Source organism: Hippoglossus hippoglossus, chromosome 11, assembly GCF_009819705.1.
Source record: "Hippoglossus hippoglossus isolate fHipHip1 chromosome 11, fHipHip1.pri, whole genome shotgun sequence".
NCBI lineage: Eukaryota > Metazoa > Chordata > Actinopteri > Pleuronectiformes > Pleuronectidae > Hippoglossus > Hippoglossus hippoglossus.
The window spans coordinates 10,049,747-10,075,940 of NC_047161.1; the positions used below are offsets into that span (position 1 = coordinate 10,049,747).

Sequence of the window (26,194 nt, forward strand, 5' to 3'; positions counted from 1 at the left end):
GAGATTTTATTTGATAAAATCAGTGTGTAAATGCATGCATTGGTGTAAATGTCTGCATATGTTCACACTGCTATATACCAGCGCTTGTCAAAACTCCTACACATGCAAACTTCTCCGTCATGACGTGGTAGCTCTGCACTGCTATGCTCTACTGCAGAAAGCTACCCAGGCCATCTGTCATTCTACCCATGAAGGTGAACAGACTGTGTGCCTGAACCAGTTCCAAGTTTCTCATGCTACCACTCCTACTACATATTGCAGGGGTACAGTATCACTGTCACCAGCTTTGTACTGCATATTCATCAGTCTCAGCAGTTTGTCAGAGTTCCACCGTCAACACTGTTGACTTCCTCTCAAATGACAGCAAAATACAGACCTATGATGCACAGCAGAATATTGAAATGTCCAATATTGCTGAGACGAATATGTTTATCGCCCAGAGAAATGATAGATACGAATCTACTGTATTTTAGGATGGAAGGTGACATCCTCTCTTTATGTGAATGGAAATCCTATTTGTGAACCATTTGCCAAGTGTTTGTTTGAACCTCTCCGTCATCACATGTGAAAGCAGCACTTCTGTTCATCGGTGCGTCTCACCAGAACGGCGTAGATGAGGCAGACTGACGCAGCTCCAAACATATGCTGCTCATTTTTTACCCATGAGCCATAGTTTCCTGCTTGAAATCTGGGATTATTTAGCAGAGCGAAGGAGAGAGCAGAAAGAGATCTGGTTCGGTCATGAATGTGGCATTAAGCCCGTGTATAGTCTCACAAAAGTGCTGTGTGTGTGTTCCACAATCCCCCTGAATACACTCGCGTCATTTTGAGGCTATGAAAATATACAGTTCTGCTAACAAACATTTTAAAAGTCATTTTTCTTTACTGAAGCCTATTATTTGGACTGACTACTCAACTGGCTCGATTTCACACAGATTTAAAAACTGGCAATCTGCAGTGGCCCGAAATCTTACCCCTGCATTATTGAGCTATCGACTCCTGGCTCAAATTTTCAGTTTATACAAAAGAATATCTGAGCTGACATGATTTAAGAATACGTACCAATGCAAAGTTTTTATGGATGTGATCATTCATTTAACCACAAAACACAGAAGTTTTACTTGCTACTTTAAGACCTCTTAAGATATAGTAAATAGAGCTAATTCCTTTTTAAACCACTAATATCAGTACAAATAAATAATCTGCAGCGGTCTTGATAGACTTCCAGTAAATTCTGTGTGACCACAGCAATGTAGCATTAATCCCGCACTGTAAACCATAACGCCTCCAGAGAAAAGACACTCAGGTTCATTTCCTCTCAAATGTGTAAAACGAATAGCTTATTTTGGGGAATATGTTGAGAAGATTGATACCATTGTCATATCTGCCCATTAATTATGGAGCTACAGCCAGAAGGTGGTTGGCTTGACTCAGCATAAAGACTGGAGGCAGGGGACACAGGCAGCCACCTCTGAAGCTCATTGATTTTAAATGGGGCTTTGTGTGAGTATGTTTCTGGGCCAGACACAGTGAAATGAAGTTGCCAACAAGCAGCGGAGACCTGCGAAGTGACTTCAGCTTCATATCCTCTGTTCAGATATAAGAGTGGTACAGAGAAAATCTGCAAATTTCACAAAATGTCAAACGCTTCCTTTAAAGGGGACATGTTGCGCCTTTTCAGTTTTTCCTTTTATACTGTGTCTTAAAAAGGTTTTTTTGTGTATGTAAAAGTAGCAATTGACCAATCACGGCACAGGGGGCCAGCTGGCCAATCAGAGCAGGCTTTTCGTGGGAGCAAGGCCTTAAAGAGACACGAGCTAAAAGGACAGTATGAGGTAAATGTGTTTTCTGAATATTAGAGCGTGCAAACCTTTTCAAGTAATTAAAACGATGAACCTGAGCATAAACATAGCATAATATGTTTCCTTTAAATAAGTGGAAGTAAATAATGTTGTGTGAGATTTATCGGCAGCATCTCTTAATCACGTGGATGGTTCGTAGTTTTATCTTTAGATGATTTACCACGGTTTTTGGCCAGTTACTCTGGCAGGATAGTGTTATTTAGATATGAAATATTCCACTTTTATTTATTTTTTATTCTGTTAACACAGATGTTGCTTTTGGAAAAAAAACATTTCCATTGATGCACAAAATAGTTTTTGCCTTAACTATTTCTGCAAAATGACATTACGATTGATTTTAATTTCACTGTCGTTTTTCCTTCATCGCATACCGACTGAGCTCAGGCTTAAAGGAGGACAAAAAAATACCCTTACATTTAACTGAATAGGCTCTGCCCCTGAATAACCACTGTGTCAGAGGAGTGCACTTCATAGTACTGTAGGTCTGTGTTTATGCACGGTCCTGTTTTCGGTGGGAGCAAATCCAAGAAGCAGTGAATAACACTCTTTGTTGAAGAAGCCAAACCTCTCACAAAAATCCAATTTCTGAAACTACGTGAATGAAAGAGTGCAGAAATGTGAAAGTCAGCCAGTCAACGTCGGGTTCAAGGCGACTTTCTTTGTTCACCATTCAGGCAGCGAAGCAACAGTTTACTTCAAAGTTCAAGTTAGTGTTTTCTAAAAATCCACTTGTTTTTCTGAAGGTCATATTAATAAAACCTTTGTAAATGAATAGTTAAGTTGGACATTTTGCTTTTAGCTTAAAGAAAGTTGCCAAAATGCGACAATGATTTGGACCAACTTTTTCCGAACAATGACAGTATTTACCTTTCATTGTCTGATTCTCTATAGAAGGAGAAGGGGGAAACACGACCATTAGAATTGGACAGGTTGCATTTTTGTTTCCCCCCCTACATATTCTCTCATTGACATGCAAATGTGCTCCCATCTACCCCCGCTCTGCAAAAAAAAAAAAAAAAAAAAAGAGAAAATCAGTTATTAAAATTCAGGTAATGTATTCCTGTTTCTGAATTCTATTTGAGAAACGTTATTAATTTCATATATCAAGTTCGGAGCGGCCATCTGTTCGGTGCGCACCGCTGCACCTCCCTCCATCTGCCCCTGAGTTCCCTGCGCGCCGTTCCACCGCCGCCGGCTCCAAGTTTTTATGCACTCTGGCTTTTTGATTTGTCACTCATTGCAGCACAGGCCCATGTGACCAGCTGAGCACGCTCACTCCAGGACGGCAGGGGCACGGTGGGGGCATCCGGCGGGATCAGCGACGGTGACATCACAGGTGACTCAAGGCACTGCAGAGGTTTAATAAGTGACTCTGACCGGCTGTAGCCATGGCTCTCACCTCCTGACGCCGCTGAGGTGTGGCTGCCTTACCCCGTCCTCTTCTGTTACTCTCTGCACCTCCTCTCCTCCTTCCTGTTTTGTTTTTTTTAATCTCTGTCTCTTTTTCCTCCTCTTCTTCCCTCCTTTGTTTAACTCTCTCTCTCTCTCTCCCCACAGTGTTCTCTCCTCCAGCTACAACACCCCGTTCCTCCCGCCCTCCCTCCTTTCTGTAAGTGGAGGAAGCAGATTGTGCAGTCGGCACAGTGCGACGTGTCCCTGCCACAGTTAATTTAGCATCTGTGCCTTCATGAATATGAATACATTTACACGTCCAGGATATAATTAGGTGGTGGAGTGTGGAGAGGGTTCACGACACTCCAGGTGGGGAGAGGGAGAGAGAAAGAGAGAGAGGCAGAAAGAGAGAGACAGGGGAGAAGAGACGAGTGGAAGAGAGGTGCAGGTAGGGCTAAAACAATCTCCCAGGCACTGTGACCTCTGTCTCCGGGCTAAGCTCTCACATCAATCACACAGAAATGGCTGGAGCTGCATGACTGAGAGGGTTTACATGTTGGCACAGAGAGGAAGATGCAGATGCAGAGGCAGGCTGTGAGGCCACTTAAGCTTAGGGCTAAATGCACAGTTGTGATGCTAGCTGATGATTGCCTGCAGACTGTGTGACAAATATGTGTGTACACATACGGAAGGCTCATGTTACATGTATGACATTTACTGCTGCAGCTTTTTAGGTTCATGAGACCTTTTTACACCGAGAAACCAGCTTGACTTGATTTTTAACTCGGAAATATCTATGAAATACCAGTTGGGTGGTTTAAGGTTTGCATCTCTATGTTCTGCTGATGACGTAGTTCTATCTCTGTTGCACGGTGGCTGCATGGCCTGGGGAGGGTCTCCAGCAACTTGCTAAGTAGTTGCATTCAATTTGAAGCCTTGGTCTTGGTAGTGAAACATTAATAATTGTCTTCAGTGGATTGAAAATCCAATATTGGAATAAAGTTAACACAATGTATGTTTTTACAGGCTGTCACAGTGAAGAAGATTTTGACCCTGAACGTGACACCACGTTACACGTTATACACCATGTAACAGTCCTCAGATGTGATCCAGTTTCAGGTAATTACTGAAAACGTACAAGTTTACTCTGCAGGGGTCGCGGCACAGGGATTGAGTATCAAGGAGAAGAACCGCATTGTGAAGAGTCAATTAAGATGATTTGGCTGTTATTGAGTTTCTCCAATAACTGTCCTATCAATCAATCAATCAAAATAGCCCATAATTACAAATCACAATTTATCTCTTAGGCAAGGTGCAACGTCCTCTGTCCTTAACCCTTAAAGAGTAAGGAAGAACTACAAAAAAAATCATATTAACGGGGGATAAAATGTAGAAACCTCAGAGAGAACCACATGTGATGGAGCCCTCTCCCAGGACGGCCAGAAGTGCAATAGACTCTGCGTGTAACTGGGAACATCAGCAAAATAACAGTATTTACCTTAACATTGATTAGAAGAAACTGTTTTTATCATAATTGAAAGGTGAGTCAATGTTTTAAGTGTTTATACATAAGAAAATGTCGGATAGAGATGAAGGGAGCAGCAATGACAAATGAATTGAGGAGTTATTGTCAGTGATGGTAGAATATGTGAGCAGGGATATTGTATATCAAGAATAAATAAATAATAGTCCACGATCAGGATTCACCACCACATTCAGATGCCACCAAAATCCACAATCCATCGTCATGATCCATTGCTACATGTGAGAGGAGCCAGAGCCTGGACCTGAAGTGGGGGGGGGGTTATAGATATTCCTAATGGGCTGACAAACACCTTGACATCCCCAAATAGAGGGTGGAGAAAAGTGGTGAAACTGATTTTTTACTATTCTGTTCCGGCACAGTGACCTGCCAGGGACGGATGGTTCAATAGATGGGTTGACAGATGCTGTAAACAGTATTTATGTGTATTTACAGTAGCTGTATATTGTTTAAATGAATTATGTTGGCTCATATGTGGCATGTGTGTAGTTTTGCATGTTTGTATGCAGATTGCTTCATTTTATTGTGCTGCTTTGTTTGTCTCAGTAAAACACGGTTAAGAAGCTCAGCTTGACGCACACGTCCATAATTCATTCACGCTGCATAATGGCTTATTTGCCAAAACACTGTGCTATTTAGGCACCAGGGAGGCACAGTTTCCAAAATGTTTAATGTTGTGTAGTTTAGCCATATGCCACTGTTTTACAGCAAGCATCGGCTGTGTCATTACACCCCGGTGCATTGGGCGCTTTCCATAATGGAGCCATAACAACAAGTTTCTGCAAATGAATAGCCAAACATCTTTGGGGATGTTTGTTTAACACAGGTGTTAGCGTCCTGTAAGCGCGATGGCAAGATGCTGTGTGACGACGCGAGTTTGCCAGACAGAGGTTGGTGTTATGTGTGGCGAGCAGACAACTCTTCTGTCTGCACAGTTCTTCTGCCCAGTCAGGAGGAGGGATGGTGACTTGAGGCTTTAGGAAGTTACATTTTTTGCACTTGCTTCCTGTCTGTGGTCCAATCTGACTGACGTGAGTAAATAACTCCTTCAAAGCAGCTTTCAAAGTGAGCGATTTGAACGAGGGAGTGTTTTGAAGTGATACAGAACTCTCCTCATCCATAAAACCACCGGCATCAGAGATGCCCTTCAAAGTGAAAAACAATGTCGTCTTTAAGGTTAAAAGTTTGCGGTAGAGCCTTCACACTGTGCCACTCTGTTCCTCGCCAAACGCTCGCCAGGGGACCGAGCGAGGTAATTGATTTTGGATGCAGTCATGCAGGGGTAGTCCCAGCCACCGCAGATAAGAAAGAATTTCAAATCAAAATTATGTCTGCACTATGCATATGAATCAGATCAGGCCTAATAAAATAAAGGTATTAGCAGCAAGGGAGGCAGAGAAGTAATTAAAGCAACTCACCAGGCGCAGCTCTCGTTTCGCTCGGGAGGTCTCGGCACCTTGGGGTAAGTCAAAGAACTTGTAGCTTTTAACAGAAGGCACAGAGGTCATCTGACTTTCACTTCATTCCAGCTTCTCAACAGGGGTTCATGCTGGGGGTCAATCGAGTGCATCGCGCAGCACAACTTCTCCATTATTCTTTATCATATCAAATGTTGAAATATTGTGGTGTGTGCAAACATTTTTGAAAACAGGGACGAAATTAATGGAATAAATTGATGTTTTTATGCAGTTCACTGTAAAAGACGCCAGAAGAAGGAGAACACCAGCTCTGCTCAGAGGTGCCATCGAATGATGAGTATGGGACGAATATCATTCCATATTCTGAAACTGAAAAAAAGGCTTTGAAATGTTGAAATTTTGTGTTTGAAAAGCTTGAAATAAATGAAAAATATTTTGACCCAACTTTTTCAGCCCCAGCTTATCAAATTAAAGTGCAAGGCTTCGAAACAAACTAGATTTTAAACTATCAAAGCCTTTTTTTCTATTTTTGAATATGGCATGAAATGCTTTATATCTATAAAGAGAAGAAATACATCACGTTTTACCTGAGTTGTTTTTACTGTCAACCCTTTCTCACCTTTAGAAATCTACACTTTCTTTTCATGTGAATCTAATCTAATCTATGGTTTTACATGCATCTGTTAGTGAACGTGTGAAAGCTGAGCTGAGCTTCGTAACAACACTCCTGCAGAAATTAAAGGTGCTGCTCACTTGGGGCCGGAGCCACTGTCTTACTCCCTGTTGCTCCCTTTGCCAACCGCTGCCTTGTGAAACACACTCCACACATCTGGGACATGCACGGGGCAGAGGACACACACACACACACACACACTCTCTGTATCTCTCCCATCAACAGATGAGTGAACAACCATTTCAGTTGCAGAAGTCATTCTCTTTGTCTGCAGTCAGGTGCTCGATAAGTTCTCTGGGGAATAAGGATTATCCACCCCCCATCACGCACGCACACACACACACACACACACACACACACACACACACACACACACACACACACACACACACACACACACACACACACACACACACACACTCTCTCTCTCTCTGTCTCCACTCCCCTCAGGGCTTCCCTTTGAGTGTGTCCCTGGATGCTCTTCTTGATCTGGACCCTTCTGTGGCTCTCTCTCATTCTCTTTTTTGTTGTGTTTTCTCTTTTTTCCTAAGAGAGAAAACTCTCCTTCCTTTGGTGCCACCCGTCATATTCCACCTTCACCATCCTGTTGTCTTCCTGCCTCACTCATCCTCCTCTCAACTATTTGTGCAGGTTGTGCTTCGGGGACGAACACAGCTTCTAGAGATGGGACACACTCACAGGGACAGACCAGCGGTGGATGGAGGCTCCAACAGGTGTGACAGAGTCCAACTTCTGCGGCTGGAGGAAACGGTGGAGGGATCAGGTTCTGATCAGTTTCTTTCATCACAGCATCCCATCCTGCAACATCCCCTTCAACACCACTACTACCACCACCAGGACTTCACACACACACACACACACACACACACACACACACACACACACACACACACACACACACACACACACACACACACACACACCATCAGCATGAATACAACAACAGGAAAAGTGTATAGGACAACAAGGTCAAAAGCAAGCCAGGACGTTAAGGCATTCTTGTATGCCTGCAGATGTGCATTTGTGTGTGAGGGACAAAAAAGACCAAGAGAGCGAGGGAGGTAGCAAGCAGAGAGAATCTATTATGATGAAAAAATGAATAAGTCTTGGCACTACACATACACACACACACACACATACACACACACACACACACACGTGCAACGCCTTGCTCCATGTGACAGCAGAGACGGTCCTCTTTTATCCCTGCTGGATTGTATCTGCTGGCTCCAGAATCAGTCCAATCCAATTTATTCTGTCCTTCACCCTCACCGTGTTATTTATGCCTGCTCTAATTTCCGTATCATTTAATTCTTCAGCGGATCTTCATCTCCTCCCATTTTCTTCCTGACACCACATTTGGACTTCTGAGGGGAAAAAAAGAAACTCAGCTGAGAGAAAAAAAAGTTGTGATAGACACACAAGGCTTACGTAGAGGCACGATGGACTATTGCAAATCCAGCAGTCAGGACAGGTGATTACTCAATGTCACCTTGGTAGAAGGAAGGAGCTGCAGAGCAGATTTGCCACCTGTAAGTTACAATTGTGCATTCTGCAGTCATATAGCAGCAAGAAATGAGTTGTGCCCAAAATTATTTATTTAAAAGACAAAAACAGATAGGAAGGCATAAAACAAGTGAGTTCAACTTCTTTGTTCATTAGGAAAAAAAAAATACTGTTTTCTCACAATCACTATCAATCTTGAAATAATCCATCAGCTTGGATGGTTCTAAATAATTTTGGCATCACATCAACTCCTCCGTTTGTGTGTTTACATCCTCATCTTCATTTATTTCACAGAAATGCCAGAGGAAGAAGAGCACAGGCCGGCAGGAACTCCACAGCCTGCGTTGTTGCCTAATGATATGGGACAATGAGCTCGTTCTACTGTTGCACAATGTAAGTACTTAAACGCTCCAAATGTAATTGTAAATGTTCCGATTTTGCTTTGTCTTGCCAGATATTTCAAAAATGACAAATGTAAAGCCAATGTTTGTTGAGAGTACAGCTGGTCCAACAACCCTCTGATGACCTCCAAAAGTTGCCTCTTTTGTCCTGGGAGAGAGGGACGTGCCAAATCCCCAGTCTGTGTGCCCTGCAAGTGAGCGCGGGCCTGGCAGCGCTGCCGGTCCAGAGACGGGTGGGAGTCCTGCGGGCCATCTGGGAAAGCTCCAGGAGGATCCTGGGAGAGCCTGGCGCTCGTCAGCGGGGCCTGGGACCTGAAAGTGAGCCATGATCATAAACGAGAACGCAACAAGGCACATGAATGGACCGGGACTCACAAAAGGTAAAAAAAAACACACGATGAGCTTTAGCGTGACATGTTTTGTTGGAAAGATTGAGTTGAAGTGAACATAAATACACCATTCAACATATGAAGATCTGTAAGTGTCAAATGCTCCTTCAGTCAGAAAACGCATCAGTGAGCAAACCTCGCTCTCCCGATGATGCTTTGACTTTCCTGAAAACTCTGGGTGTGTTTGCTGCGTAGCTTTTCCCCCACATAACCTGCTCTCAATAGATTTATCATATGAAAATGACTGAAGGGATGAAAGAGAATACTTAAGAGGCTGAACTAATTTTTTCTCCTAATGGTCAATTTAAGCAGCACTTAAGAAGGCATTGCTTTGAAGCCTTTGAAATTTTAATGATGACCTTGATTCTTTGCGTGAATCAAATGCTTCAGCGGGGAACACTGCGCATCAACGACTCTCGCTCACGTTTAAAAGCTCCCGCGCACCAACGGCTAAAGTTCGGTTGTCCGTGAAGTCTCCAAAGCGCCGGTAGGTGGTCGACGTGGTAATTAATTACCCGGTACAGATGTGAACACCCTTCAAGGAGTCGTGTTTGTGTTCATTTTTGCTTTGATAGTCAAAGCCGATTTAATTTGAATTCAAAGGAAACGCTCATTTGAACAGGATGAAGTAAAAAGAAATTTCATTGTAGAATATGAAATACACGCAAAAAGAGACACTTTCATTGGCTGCGACTTTCAGATTCATCGCCGCGTGCGTCTGCGGCGCCTGCAGTCTGAATCTTTAATAGTGTAGATGGATGGATGTGTTTATTTGTCCTCTGTGAGACACCTAACTCAAACGACTGATGTGTTAAAATCTTCTTTCATCCTTCTCCTAAAGGGTCTATTGATCACACTGCGCTGTGGTCAAAGTTACGACCCCCCCCCCAACAACAGCCCCCACCCCACCCCCCCACCTTCTTTTGCTTAATGTAGTCAATAATCGTAATGGTGTGATCAGTGCTACTCCCCGTGAAATGGCTGCACAGCTGTGACTGCTTCATTTGACTGGTCGGAGAGCTGGAGGAGGAGGGGAAGAGAGGAAAAGATGAGAGATTCCGAAGGGGGGGGGGGGGGGGGGGGGGGGGCGGTGAAATTAGATTAAGTGATGGATGGATGGACGGATTGGATGGATGGATGGAGGGATGGATGGATGGATAGATGGATGGATGGATGGAGGAAAATAAATGCACGGACGCCGGATTCATTTAGAAAAGTGTTAGAGGAATAAAAACAATAAGAAGTCTGGTTTACAGCGTAACAGATGGGAGGATTGATGGGATGATTGGAGAGCGGAGGCGATGAGGATGGAAGGAAGGAGGAAAGGGGGGATGGAGGACTCTTAAAGCATCGTGGCATCCAGGCTTCCCAGAGGAAGGAGATTAATGGCGTGTGCATCTCCGTCTCCGTGCCTCTTTGTGCCAAGCGCCCCATCATAAAGCACACCTCACACATCTGGCACAAGTGTGGGGCACGGGGCACTGATCCCTCTCTGCCTCTCTGTTTCACCCTCTCTGTGGAGGAGAGGAAGTTCCCCCTCGGTGCAGCTGTACTGTGAGTTTACTGACGCTGGTGGAGGATTCGTCATATTCTGATTAATAACTAGTTTGTGAAGATGTGACCTCCATCACCAAGGTGACCCTCTTTTTGAGGTTACTGTATGTTCACCAGATGCATTCCTGTCAATTACAGCACTTAGTAAACAACCTATTGGGAATGTTACCGTCATGTAGCCACTAATACAATTACCTTGTTAGTCACTGATAGGATTACTCTCATACTGAACACTGAGGTATATGGGTGTAGTTGTATTGTATGACTACATCACTAGTCCACTGAAATTATTCCAAATGAATCTTGTACAAAAATGTATACTTTATATACTAAATTGATCTCCTGCTGCTTGTATGGAAAAAATGTGAAATGTCATGATTGACAGCTGAGACTGACTCGCGATTGGTCGAATGCGTGTATCTACCGTGGCTACATCCTCCCATTGCTACTGTGCGGACTCCAAAATGCGCAAGATGGCAGCGTTCATTACCGGAATATTTTAGCTTCATTTCTGGATACTGGGACGAAGTGGAGACACGTCATCCGTCTTTATAAAGTCTATGGTGTAAGCAAAGGCGTTTATATGGATCTTCTACGACAAAATCTTGAGACCAGGGTTTTTTATCCCATGCCCCTTGTACTGTTACACGTTTTCTAGTTGGAGAAAGATTTTACGGTTTGGTTCAATATTTCATAATGTCAATGCAGTACAATACAATTTCTTCACCTCAACAAATCGCCCAATATCATCTAAACATTGTGTATCGTACATTTCTCTTGATAAAGATGTTTAATCCATACATTAATTCAAATTTTTGTTAGTATTTTTTTGTAATTGCAATGTTTTAACCCAATCCTTTTTCTTTCAATCATATGTTGAACTGTCTGTGCTCCTCTGCTGACTTCCAGCGAAGCCAAGCACAACTTAGTGATTTAAACTCTCTGAAAGCTGCTTGACACAATCCAAACAGCAATTTGTCATGGAGATTTGAGTGAAACGCTGTATGAGAGGTGTTGAAATGTATTTGATCGGCGGTGAGAGGTGAGCTAAGGCTTGTGTGTGTACGCGTGTATCAGTGTTTGTGTGCGAGAGCTGAGTGTGAGGTTTTGCACCACACATAAAATATTGTGAGTGATACGTGTGTAGTCTATATGTAATTGAGAACTGAGTGTGTGTGTGCCCTCCGCGGCCGTGTGTGTGTGTAACCTATCTGAGGGTTGGAGGCGATCAGTCTCCCATGAATTCCTGTCGACGCCAGAGAGCGGGAACGTTTGACGGATCGGCCTCCCCCACTCTTAGGACGCCACGTTCCTACACAGATGGCGTAATTAACGGGAGGCGAGCCAGGGAGGGAAATTTATCTTTGATCAGCACCTTCGCGCCAGATTGTCATCTATGTTAATATGATGATAGCATCAGTGCGCACGCGTGTACACACACTCACGTGCACACACAGCAAGAAATGGATGGAGAGAGAATAGAGGCTCTGCAGCAGTCAGCCCTGAGGATATAGGGTTATGTGTGCAGTCTCTCTCTCTCTCTCACACACACACACACACACACACACACACACACACACACACACACACACACACACACACACACACACACACACGGTCTCCTCCTAATCCTTTGTTCACGGCATGGCGCTGCTCTCCCCCACTGTGAGGAAAGCTGCGATGAACTTTGGAGGGTGCCTCAGACAGAATCATACATACAGCACATACACACATAACTGTACATGTGCGTGTGTGTGCACGTGTGTGTGTGTGTGTGTGTGTGTGTGCCATGATCAAGACTACTGCACATGAATCTGCCAATTCAGTTTCAGAAAATCATATTGAGATCCTGGATTGAAACCCTCTTCTTATATAAACCCGGAATTAAAAAATGTTTCATCTTCAAATATATGAATTTGAAACTATTCAGGTGAAACCTCAAATAAGACAGTTGGTCTCTGGGTTTTCCTGGAGTGTGTATGGTACCTATGCCCATTTAATCTACTGTGCAGTGTGTGTGTGTGTGTGTGTGTGTGTGTGTGTGTGTGTGTGTGTGTGTGTGTGTGTGTGTGTGTGTGTGTGTGTCAGAGACTAAGAGAAAGCAGGAGGCAGCACGATCGTGTTGCGCAAGTGTCCACGTCTATTAAATCAGATAAGCACATTAACACATTAACTACGATGAAAACACACACTCCCACCTCGTAAGAGTTCCTCTCCGTTAAGAGTCGTCCCCCTGGCGTCGGTGCGCACACTCAGCATCCACACACTGTGTTGAGTTGGTGGCTGAGCAGTCATTAACACCTGTGTGTGTGTGTGTGTGTGTGTGTGTGTGTGTGTGTGTGTGTGACTGTGTGAGAGGAAATGTCACAGATGAGCTCTGCCACGTGAATACTTTCACCCCAGTGAGATATTAGGAGTAATGGCGTGTAGGTGTAATGGCATGTGCCATAACATCTGGGCTGAGCGAGAGAGGGAGAGAATTGAGAGGAAAGGGAGAGAGAGGGAAAGAGAGATGGAGGGATAGGTCATCTACAAGGTCTCCAGGGACCAGAGATGCTGTGGAGGAAGGAGGATGTGATGATAGATTGATTGTTGATGTAAGAACGTAGGAAGAGAAAACATGAAACAAAGGGGGTCAAATCACAAAAGGAAGTTTGCAGGTCAAAGTAATGGAGGGAGGCGAGATTGAGGTAAAGCGGGGGGGGGGATAAAAAAAAAAGAAGAAGATGAGCGAGAACTGAAGAGAAAGGAGAAGTGCCAAGGAGAGAGCAGAAGGGAAGAGATGGGAGAGTTGGCAAGTTTGAGGAACTGAGAGAGGAGGAAAAGGAGAGAGGGGAAATGAATGAATGTGGTGAGTGTTCAAACATTTCCAAACAGACCGACAGGCAGGCAGAGGGAGAGAGAGGGAGAGAGAGAGGTAGGAAGACATGTAGACAGACAAAAACATGGAGGCAGACAGACAGCAGGGAGAACAAAGGCTGTGTTCCTCCGCCTCGCTCTGCTGCTCCCCAGTCCATCTGCTGCTTCTGCACAGCCTCCGATCTGTTTCACACTCATTTTCAGCCTCGCTCTTCTCCATCCTTTCCTCCCTCTCTCTCTATCCCTCCCCAACCTCTTCTCCCATGGTGCGCGCGCGCACACACACACACACACACACACACACACACATATATTTTTGCTCGTTTGCATCCTCAACTTGCACCATCCCTCCCACCTATCCTCTTTTTTCCTTCCATGGTTAATTTTCTTCCTAACTTCCATCTGTTGTTTATTTTGAGATTTTAACGTATGACACAACCACTTCCTGCAGGAGACAATAACAACCACACGTACAGATTAGCACGCGTACTAATCTCTAAACTAATATTTCCAATAATCTCTGTCTGTCTGTATGTGGACTGAATATCTCAAGAACCGTACATCTCATTGGCCTCACACTTGGCACGTATGTTGTTAAGGGCCCGAGGAACTGCAGTGTTGAATTTGGTGCCATTTGGACAGACTATACCTTTGACATTGGTAAACTGAGACGGGTGGCGAGGCCTCAGGGTTCTGGAGCCTGCCTTTCTTTTCCATTGCTCAATCTCTGCAGGTCACTTTTACAGTTTCAGAAAGGAAGCTACAAACCATCATTACCGAGCAAACAGCCCATTCCAAACAGGTTTAGAACGGGCACTAATAACAAACAACCAATGATAGATACAGTCACCATTTCTATGGCTGATTTTGGCCCCCAAAAGACAGGTGCACATTTTAGGTTTAAATCAAACTTGAAAAAATCTGAACCTATCCTTTGAGAGTATAAAGAATTTTGTTTGATTTAACACCCGGCAATACTGTAGGCACATGTTTTTATTAGTCTACCTTTTCCCATTCAATTCATTTGCCGTAATTACAGGTCAGAGTATGTTTTTGTAAGTGAACACACACACTCACACACTTGTGTGTATTTACATGCTTTTGTGTTCACATGACCTCTCGCATCATTTAGTCGCTGGTGACTCTCCAAACAGGACCGCCCAAGCGGCCCCCCATTATAACGTACAAAATAATGGGAGATTTGCTTTCATGAACTCAGCTCCGGGACAGTTTGGACCTCCTATTTAGACTCAACAGGAACTTGGCACTGACTCCACACAGGTGCAGGCTGAGAGAGGGAGAGAGAGAGAGAGAGAGAGAGAGAGAGAGAGAGAGAGAGAGAGAGAGAGAGAGAGAGAGAGAGAGAGAGAGAGAGAGAGAGAGAAAGAATTGGGTCCTGCGAACAACATTCAACATCTGTGTCAATGGCTGTTGCACAAAATTTCACCAATAAAACGGAGAGCAAAGGGGAGAGGAGAGAGTCAGAGAGAGTGGGGGGGGGGGGGGTAAGGAGTTAAGCGGGGGTTCAACATCTGTCAGTGTCTGTTATGCTTTCTACCAAATTGAGAGGGAAACGGAGAGAAAACGAGGTAGGAGCTTAAAATAGCTGAGAGAAAGTTGGTGGCTAGCCAAGCCTGGATGAAGCAATCCACCTCCAGCTGTTGTCCTGTTTGTGTATCAGAGAGAGGACAGGAGGGGAGGCAGGGACGACGGGAAGCTAAGACGCCGCTGAAGGTGTTGAAGAAGAGAGGGATGAAGACGGGATGGGAAGGTTAAAGTGATCATGCAGGAGGGAGTGAGGAGACAGCTGCTCCACAGCTTGAGATGTGGGAAGGAACTATACTGTTACCCACTGTAGGATGATGTTCGGCATGTTCACCCACTCCTTCCTCTTATGCTTACCCTGAACTTAAAAATAAGTACAGTTCATTATCTATAGTTCACTTATTCTGGGCTGGGTTGCAGAGGGCAGCCGACCTCAGCATGCCAGGCCTGGTGCAGAGTGCGGAGGCCTCTGGGCACAAAATCCGGATAAAATGTTAAAAGATGCAGTTGGCAGGTGTCGTGTCATAAAACGGTAATATGCACTTAACACACGAGCTATGCAACATAGAGTTTAAGGACATGACAATAGAAGATCATTTAAAGTTACTACTCAAAGCCTTCCTTAAAATAGCCCACCTAGGTTTAAGGTTTTACTCAGCTTTTGAGGCCTGAACAGGGTTTAAACAGAGAGAGAACTTATTACCTGAGTAGTAAATCTGTACTTAAAGCAAGCATCAGTTTGGATGCTGGGCTGACACACTGCACCGACATAGAGAAGTTACAGCTGAACATCCATCCATTATCTATACCGCTTATCCTTAGAGCGTCGTGGGTCAGCTGACATTGGGTAAGAGGTGCACCCGGGACAGGACGCCAGTGTGTCACAGGGCCAACATACAGATACAAACTTCCATACCTACTCACATTCACACCAACACTCAATGTCTCCAATTATCCTAACTGCAGACTGCTTGTCTTTGGACAGAGGGAGGAGAAGAGAAAACACAAACTGAACACATGTCCACATTTTACCAATTAACCATAATTATCACTAAAAGCTCAACAAAAAACAAATACATGTGACGTCATTTTTTTTCTTTTGCACAGCAGGGTTTGGCACAAACTAGAGTTGATGATATTAAAGAGAATAGGTTGAATATTTCTTTTGAGGACTGTTTCTGTTCGTACCAGCAGATTAAAAAAGTCAACATCTTGCTTTATTTCTTATTTTGTTATTTACCATTTCAAAACGAAAGAGACATTCCATTTCATTTCAAAAGTGATTTCTCCTTCACAACAGAACCTTTTAAGCTGCTAGCGATTCACATTCTTTCATCATTTAAGCCCTGAAAAACATTTTTTGTTCCACAAAGCAATGGACATGTCAAATTGAAAAGAGAATTGCCTTGACTTAAGAAAAGAAGATATTTAATGAATACGTGGCTTCAATACATTTGAGTTCCATCACTGCCACTCTTCTTCTTTTTTTTTTTTTTACATCATGTGCTCGTTCGTTTCTTTAACAGCCTCTGTCAGTTGTGGCTGGTTCTTTTATACAAGCAATGACCTGTGGTTTGTGTGTGAACCTGAATCTTTCTGTACGGATTTTTTTTTAACCACTTTCTAGGTCTGCTTGATAGATAAGTGGCAGTTTTAGGGGCAAAACGTTGCTTATGCAGAAATCAACAGGCTTTTGAAATTTGCCAAATTGACGGGCTTGAATAGGAACTGAAGCAGTGCACTCTTTATGTGATTGCATGTGTCAGAATCAAAACCAAGCTTTCTCTTTTACCATGAAGAGGTTATTCATTTGTGATGTTTCAGCTTTACAGTCAAAAGGCTAAAATGAAGCAATTTAAAAGCTGAGGAGGCTCGAGGGGGAAAAAACTGGGCAGTAAATTGCAAAGGACACATCTTCACCATCAGCACTGGGGGCGATGCTTACCCTGCACGTGGGCTCTATATACTGTTATATCTTTATACTCTAATACTGACAGTTCATAATGCCATTATCGTGACATAATTTTTATCGTATCAAGACAAATGATTGGTCAAATGAAGTCAACTATAGATTGTGTCTCGAATCTTGCAAATGTATTTTTTTATAAACTTGTAGTGAGTCATTACTACACAATATGAGTTCATAGTGACATCATGATGACATCATTTCTACCGTATGATCGTAAACGATTTTTCAATCTATGTTTAGGTTGTGCTTGTGGTCCTATATAATGTGGATACACGTCCACAAAGCCATTTTGGACTTTTGGACTTTTTCATCGCTAATCATATAACCTCGTGTAACGGGGAGTCATTTTCTGATCGATATTGTTGTGGAGAAATCTTGGACTTAAGATGGGTTTAGACTAAATCGGGATTTAACCTCCATGCACCGAGAATCAGAGGAGATTTCTGGTCTGGAACTCAGAACCCAGACAATCTGAATCATCTTTCAGACTCGTTGCCACTCTTCATTTTGTTTTCCATGCGGTCACATGAGAGACATGAGGTGGTGCGTCGCTGCCACTGAAGCAATAATAACATCCTATTATTTTCCAATCTTGTGGCATGGGCATGTGATTATAGAGAAGGGAAACAGTGAAGATTCTCCTCATGTTCATGATGCAACCAGATTTCAAAATCAAATGAGTTAGTCTGAGCTCAACTTTACTTTTATGACCTCTGACTGATCAGCTCCAAAAGTTCATCATGTGGAGAAACCCTCCGGAGTTACCATCCATGCATTGTTCAGTTTTTTTTATACACACAAACAGCGGTACAAAAACAACACCCTGCTTCTGGCTACATTGTCACGGAGAGTAAACAACATATTTAATGTAGGAATGCAATTCCAACTATTTGTAAGTTTTCATTTTCATTTTTTCAATTTTTTTCAAACTAGGTCACACCAACAAATCAATTAATGCAAGCAATGTAATGTCTGGCGCTCCAGTCTGGCCATTGTTGTTTCCAACCCCTGAAGTTGCTTGGAATTATTTTTCGACATTGGAGCCCGAGTCGTGTTTTTTGGTCTCAACTCACTCTGAGCAATTTTCTCTCCTCTGAGTACCGCGCATCGACAATACCAGTAAAGATTGCCTCCTGGCTGTTACTCATGCATAGAAAATGTCGCCTCTGTGTTGTGGATTTCACCCAATGCATAGAAAGTACTGTAGATATGACTATCGTTATTTTTTTTTTTGTGGCCATGTTTTGGAATCTGTCAATGCTGATAATGATGAGAGCCTTTTGTGGTTGGAGAAAAGGTGTTTTGTGAGTCTTTTTGAGGAAAACATAGAAATCACTTTGTTTGTGTACCCTCCCAGTCAAGGGCAGACTAATATGTGTGCTCTTTCAGCGTAGTTTATGTTTCCTCTCACGTTTAAAGAATAATAAAACTCCAGGGATGAAGGAGATCTTGGTTGTTTTTTTAAAAACCTGCTCTAATGCTACGAACAGAATTTTATTTATTTAGTACCGATAAGAAGGTCAAATAGATGGATTCTGGGCTGTGGAGTTGTTGAGTGGTCAACTTGTTGGATGAAAGTGTGTGTAACTGATGTGTATTTGAGAAAGAGCACACACACTCAATGCATGTATCAACAGAGTTTAAAGGGAATTCTGGTATTTTTCAACCTGGGTCCTATTGTATATAAATGTGAGTGTGTAAATGAATACTACTTACAAAAACTTCTGGAAATGCTGTTGTCTTAGGAAAGACCAAGAACAACAATTTGGCACAAAAAACAAACACAATCTGCTTTAATTGGACACTTTGTGGACTGTCACAGTTGCCCCATAAGATTACATGCTAGCACTGTCGCCGTGTCGCGGCTTCCAGCAGAGGTGATCAACTAGATAGATTCCAATAGTTTTGTACCATAAAGGCACCCATACTTCGGAGGGGGGGGGCCTTAAAAGGACAAAGCGGCTGAAAAGAGGAGTTGTAGTAATGGACAGTTGCAGGTAATTACCCAAATGAAAAATATGGAAATGACTGTGAGCTCAATATTTCTCCTTTAATGTATTTAAGTGCACACACAGAATCAAAGAACAAAAGACCATACTTGTTTCCCCCCTTACATAAAATACATCTTCAGGTCTCTGTTTTGCATGTTTATGTCACAGTTTTATTATAGATAAAACATTATCTCCTCATTAAGTTGCATAGAGGCGTTAATCGTAAAAGGGTTCCCCACATAGCTCATCTGTTTAATGCAATGTTAACCTTTCACAATTAGCAAGAAGACAGGATACACCTCTTTTTCTTTAAATGCAGAGAATGAGTCGATTTTACTGCATTTTTGCCTTAAGGAATGTTCTCCTTCTGCAAAAAGAGACGATCCATGCTACGTTTCTTCCTTTTTTCCAGACACATACTGCACGCATATATTTTCCAACACACACACTCGCACTCACACACACACTTTCTCCTGTCTTCTGTGCAGGCTATTAACCTGTCTGCCTTCTGCAGAATCTCTGTAATTTGGCTGTCAGTTATTAAAATTCTACCTGCTGGCACATGGAGACAGAAAAGGTCCCTGGCATTCATTCTGGACCCCGAAAGAACTGAAATGTATGTGATGTCCTGGGTACTGTAGGTCTGACACTGGGCCCAGCACTCTGAGTGGATAATTGTATATGTGATGAGAGGGGTGGGTGAAAAGGAAGGACTGGCATTTGCTTAACAGTATGAATGTTATAATAAATTGGTGAACAGTTGTGTTACTGTAAATGAGGACAGACTGTGATTTCATGTGCTGGATGTGTCTCACAGTGATGGAAAGACACTCAATTATTCCTTTGATTTGAAACCACCAGAAACTGGAATTAACTAACAAGAGTCCCAGCATCTTCTAATGGATCTTCACTTCCACTGTGCAGCATTTGCTTCTCTTTGTTGTCCATGTGGTATAATATAGACATGTTCAGCCTTTTCAGATTATTCGGCGGGGGCTGCGACTTCCTGGAGTCTCTCTGTCTCCCTGGTTTGGCAGCCTGCCAAAAAAGTGGTCCCCAGCACATAATCCCCCATAAAACACAAAGGTGTAATTCTTACCTGTGCCAAGGAGGTTTTGTTTTCGTCTGAGCTTGTTTATGTGTTTGTTAGCCGGAGTAGACAAAAATTAATCAACTAAATTCCATACAATCTTGTGGAGGGCATGACTCAAAGAAGAACCCCCTGAATTTGGTGCAGATCTGAATGTTGCAGATTCAGGAATTTGTAATTACTTTCATGAAAATTGCAAGATATGTTCTCTGACTGCCATTCTAGCTTACACTTTGATTTTCATATGGATTAAACAAACAAGATATAACGTGGTAATTACTGAGCTCTAGAGGTGGTTACCTGGCTCTTTTATGTTTTAATGCTAAGCTAAGGTAATATGCTTCAACGAGATGTATTCCTGAGCCCGTACGGGAGCATGGAGTTAGGGGAAAAAGCGTTGATTTATGTTTTTGACAACAAAAGGTATGTCAGACACCAGTTGTGTGTTGAACATGTACATGTGCTGTAGGAAAAAAAGTATGAGACCTTATATCGTTGAGGTTGATGTGCAGCCCATTGATTTGTGCATAGCTGATGTTTGTAGGTCTGCATGGTCATATAAAAAAAAACTAAACGGTCTACAGCTCCATATTGAAAAACATTTTACCCTTTCTTTTCAGGCTAATATGAACCATACGCTCCCCCATGAGCTCGCCAAGAATAGAATGGCAACGGTGGAACGTTGGGGGGGTGCGCTTGATTATTTATTTGTGTTTCAACTGGGGAAATCGGAGCTCCGTCACCACTATGAGTCATAAAAGCCTGTTTATTTAGAAACCAGAACTTGCTGCTCGACAGGCCGTTACATCTGGTGGCAATTATATCATTCAGCTCTCCATCCCACATGCTGAATTCGATGCATATGTGGGAGTTGCATCACATCAGAGCGTTGTACTGTATGTGAGCGTGTGTGTGTGTGTTCTACATCCCTCGCTACATGCTTTTACTTGTGATCCAAAAAAACTAAACATGTCATCAGTTTAAAGAAGTCACAGTTTTTGACTTATTAGTTCACGATAGTTGTTCAAATGAGCAAAAGTCATTGTTGGGTGTTTTTGTTCCTCGAAGATGAATTTCTGACCCTGATATTCGCTGTGGAGGTCAATCCGTGTTCTCGCCTGGGTGAAGAATTTTTCCATAAGCTTTTTTATCACCGAACTGAACAAGAAGTGGGTTTCAGAAGAATGCCGCTGGTTTTTTCTTGTGGTTTCTTTTCTGACGGGGCTCGGGTTCAACAGCTGCTAAAACTTCACTCAGAGCTCGGCCGTTGAGGGAAAACATCTTGTTTCATTTTAGCGGCTCTGTTGTTAAAGAATTGGAACGCTCGCTCGCTTGCTCTCATCTCCGCGCTCCTCGCTCTTCGCTCTCCCTCCTCCTTCCCTTTCTTCCCTTCTCCTCTCCTCAGGTCCTGTCAAACCGCTCACTGGGGAGAAACAGAAGGTGTGTTGCTTCTCGGAGTTGTGTGTCTGTGTGTTAAAGTGTGTTTCTGTGCACGTAAGTCTCTAAGTGCACTCTTGTCTATGCAGCCGTGTGCATGTGTCTCCATGTGACTCAGTGTGTGTTCTGTTTAAACCCGCCGTCTCCAAAGCCTTACAAGGCTCCCTGCGTATAATTGGTGACCTATTACTTTCTGCCCATTGCATTTGACAGATATGAATTGGAGACTGCCATGCAGACATGCTGATTAATGACAACCACAATTGGTACCTTTTAATTGCCGAGGATGAGAAGTCAGGCTCTGCACAGAGAGAGTCAGAGTGACGAACACACACACACGCACACACGCACACACACACACACACACACACACACACACACACACACACACGCACACACACACACACACACACGCACGCAATCTCTTTTGCACACTTCTGTAATTATAGGGTGTGTGTTTGTGTCGCATCTCTTTTTGCACATCCAGGTCATTTCTGACACTGGGTTGGAGTCATTTTAATCAACCAATGGTGGAGCATTGTGGAGCCAGCTGTTTGTCAAAATATGCGTGTGTGTGTGTGTGTGTGTGTATTTTCAGTTCTCACGTATGTGGACTAATGGGGGGGTGGTTGTGTCTGCAGGGGATTGTATTCGTAATGTGTGTGATTTAGCACACATCTGGTCATATACACTCCACAAGGGAGCAGAGAGTTATATATGCACACACCACAAACACACACACACACACACACACACACACACACACACACACACACACACACACACACACACACACACACACACACACACACACACACACACACACGCTCACACAGACATACCTGAACCTATCTACACATGACGTGGGTGGCTCCTCAACCTAAATCAATCGGTGCTAATTGCCGGTCTCAGCTCCCCTGCGTCTTAACCTCGCTCCCTGTCAGATCTACTTGTCTGATTTGACAAGTAACTCCCACATGTTCGAGCCACTATGATCAACTCCGGGAACTCAAAGGTCTCACGGTGTTGTGATCTCGCCACGATGTCAAGACACCGTGTTGCAGAAATAGCTCTGCCCTTATCTAACATCTCTCGCAGTTTAGTCTTTGAACGTGTGGTTAAAGTCACGCATCGCTCCTCTGTGAATTCTCAACTTGAAGGAGCTGAGGAGTTCATGTTAAGGTTACTAAAACTATCCATCATATGAAACACAGACAAAAAGCCTCTTCTTTTACACAGCGCATTGTTTCAGCTGTGAAGCTGCTCACTGGGATTTACTATTTGGAGAAGAATGAGGATTTGGATTTGGATTTCGGTGAGTCTCCGTTTCTGCCTTTTTTTTTACAGCCTCTCTGGCACGCCTTCCTGTTCTTGTCAGAGATGCAGATGATCCGTTACACTCACTCCATCCACCACTTGCAAGCCAACTAGAAATGGTCTTGTCATCAATAAGGATGTTGCCAGGAGTCGAAAAACGGGACCAAGAACGGAGGAGGAGCTGCTCCCAGCCACCAGGGCCTTAAAAGGGAAAAGGTATGAGGAGAAAGTAGCTGTTCTGTGTCATTTCCACAAAAGCAGACATCTGTCTTCCTTTGGCATTTCTCCCCACACTGACAGGGGTCATGAGTTTGTGTTGTGTAAGCACGGGGGTTGCAGGGATTCTGTTCAACTCAATGGAATGATACGAATGTGACAAGAAAGGCAAAGAGCACATAGACATAACAACAGAAACACGACCGAAACCATGGAATTATGGGACAGGCTGTCCATAGAAGGCCATTCATTTCATCACATTAAGCCCATACTCCATACAAGAAACCTTCGAGATGACTTGACGGCGTAAAAAAAAAAAGGTAGAATTCAATCCATCTGCTACTTGGGCATGATTCACTATTGTCGAGATCCCGGACCGAGCCCCTCATTAGCAATTAGCATATTAGCCGAGGCTTCAGGTGAGGACATTTGGCACAGCAGAGGGGGTTAATGTGAATGTCTGCGACGAGGGAATTGAAAACGGGGAGGGAGGGTAGGGGTGTCTAAGTGGGCCTGCATGCCTCTCCCTCAGATGGAGCTGTACTTTAAACAGCTGGAGGAGGGTTGCAGACGGGCTACTGGGGAAAGAAATGCACAAAAGAAGGGGGGGGCTTGTGTGGGGTGGGGGGGGCGTTACAGTCCCTCGGAGCAGTTGTTCGAGACCGTAAATCCATCAGCTATATTTCAGCGGGGCTGGCCGCGCTAATAGACGCATGTAGTTAATATTTTATTAAGTGTAAGATGCGTGCATGTGTGAGCTCAGAGGGAGGAAGGGGTGTTGTGATTGTGTCACAGTAAAACGTGGCTCACGGTTACAAGGGAAAGCGTCAGTGTGTTAAAGGAGGACGGACACACGGAGACTAGATCCCATCAATTACCGCACTGCCGCTGTAAAAACCAACACATGCAGGGATCTGAGGTTATTTGACATGGATAAGCAAAAATGTAATTTGTGTGGCAAATGTTTGAAACCGAAATGGGAGTTGTTTTGGTGATATTTGTCTCTGTCGTGTTGAACCACCTCTAACACTCAGCAGAGCGCATCCCTCCGCCAAGGCCCGACAGTCCTTTTAATGAAACAACATATAAACAGCGCTGAATCGCACACGCTCATAAATATCAGTCCCCTAAACATGTTAATCAATACCCATGAATTATTCTCTAAGAACTCAATGGAAATGTTGAAAACCCTATCTTTCCTTAAGAGTCTGGACTTTCGGTTTAAGAGCAGGATTTATTGATTTCACGTCCAGGTTTTGCAATGCTTTCACTCAAAACGCTGCGCTCGCACTCAAATATACCCAGCTTGTGTTCAGATTTCCTGCTCTTCAGGTTCAGCCCTTCTCCTTCTCCCCGGTCCAGACGCCATCTGAATGAGTGAATGCTTGACACACCTCCAAATGCTCTCACAAGTTAATTTATCTGCTGGAAAGCCATTACATACCACAGTGGTTGAGTCTTAAATAGAACAAGTACTATTTGATTTTTTTATTCACGTGGATTTTATAGACAATAGAGACAGCGATCACAATAATACGACTATGACTAAAAAATGTAATGCCAATATATTATCAGAGCTCACTGGCAGAAAAGTATTAAGGTTAGAAAACATTTTTTCCAGCTTTTTTGCCATTAGCAGCTTTATAATGAAGTTGACCAGCATGGAGTCAGGTCATGCTCTATCTAACCACCCACCTCGAGGCTTTCTAAGTCCTAGAAACCCGATCGCCAATCATGGACAGCAATAGACTGACTCCAGAGGATGACTGGGAGGCAGAGAAAGACAGACTTCAAACCCAGATGGGCTTTGATACGGCCTCTGAACCGGTCTCTTGTCATCTAATGGATGGTGGCAAGAGAGAAAAGGGGGGAAGGAGGAGAGGGGTGAGAGAGAGAGAGAGAGAGAGAGAGAGAGAGAGAGAGAGAGAGAGAGAAGGCCCGGGGAGGTTTTGAAGTGAATATACTTGTATCATGATCAAAGAAAAGTTAGGAGAAGACGAGAGAAGGGAAAATGTTAGATGAGTTAAATGCCCTTCAGTCAAAGTTACAACTTAAACTTAACTTAACAAATACCGCTACTTTCAAATGTCCAAATCGTATTGTTTTTACCTTTTCTGGCATGAGACCATAATAAAAAATACTATGTTTCTACTGCAAATCCTAAAATAAGAAGTTGAATAATAGAAACCATGTACTTCAGGAAACATATATAATTCAAAGTAATGTCCTCTGGAGTCATGGAGACATAACTGTGTCCATGAGAGATGACTGTGTGTGTGTGTGTGTGTGTGTGTGTGTGTGTGTGTGTGTGTGTGTGTGTGTGTGTGTGAGCGCCATGTTTCTATGGCTTGTGTTCTGACATCTGTTTCTGATGAGAGGACTAAATGGGTCTTGGATGGGCTGTGTGACCAACTGTCTGTCCCCGAGCACAGAGAGCTTGACTCTGTGGCCGCTAAATCAGCCCAGCTGAAAGGCTGCCATCTGAGCTGGACTGTGTCTATGTGTGTGTGGGTGTGTGTTTTATGTGTGTATCATGTTGTGGGGACAAAAATCTGTTAAGATCAGCATTAATGAGTGACTCACCTCCCATCGGTGGAATAAAATCCAGCCCACTTGAGAAGCAGAAGTTAAATAAGACACCTTAATAAACAATCAGAGTTAGGATCAGGGTTTGGGGTTGGAGTCGTAGTGGTCATGGTTTGGCTAAAGGTTATCAACACAACTTACACTCGTGTCTACATGTATAAATGAACAAATTAAGAAACTGAAGGAAAAGCTTAACTGAAACTAACCAAACTTGTTTTGGAACATCTAAACCATGACTCAGAAAAACATCAGCAACATCAGTATCCAAAACAATCTCACCTAAAGTAGCTGTCACATGATCCTCTGAATCATTTTGTCGACCATGTGATCTGATTGAAAGCTCCACAGTAAGTACTTAATGGACCTTGAATGAAAGTTTAAATCTTTTAGGCCAAATTAAACAAGGAATTGTTCACATGCTCAGA

The 26,194-nt window shown here is 43.3% G+C and overlaps 1 long non-coding RNA gene across 1 annotated transcript; it reads right to left on the reverse strand.

The window, feature by feature from the left end:
• Positions 1-4,551: 4,551 nt before the first annotated feature.
• LOC117770480 lies at positions 4,552-25,959 on the reverse strand. The gene is made up of 3 exons (XR_004615398.1): positions 25,949-25,959; positions 16,632-16,638; positions 4,552-4,709 (listed from the first exon to the last, which is right to left on the reverse strand). It is a non-coding gene; the product is annotated as an uncharacterized LOC117770480 (long non-coding RNA).
• Positions 25,960-26,194: the final 235 nt, after the last annotated feature.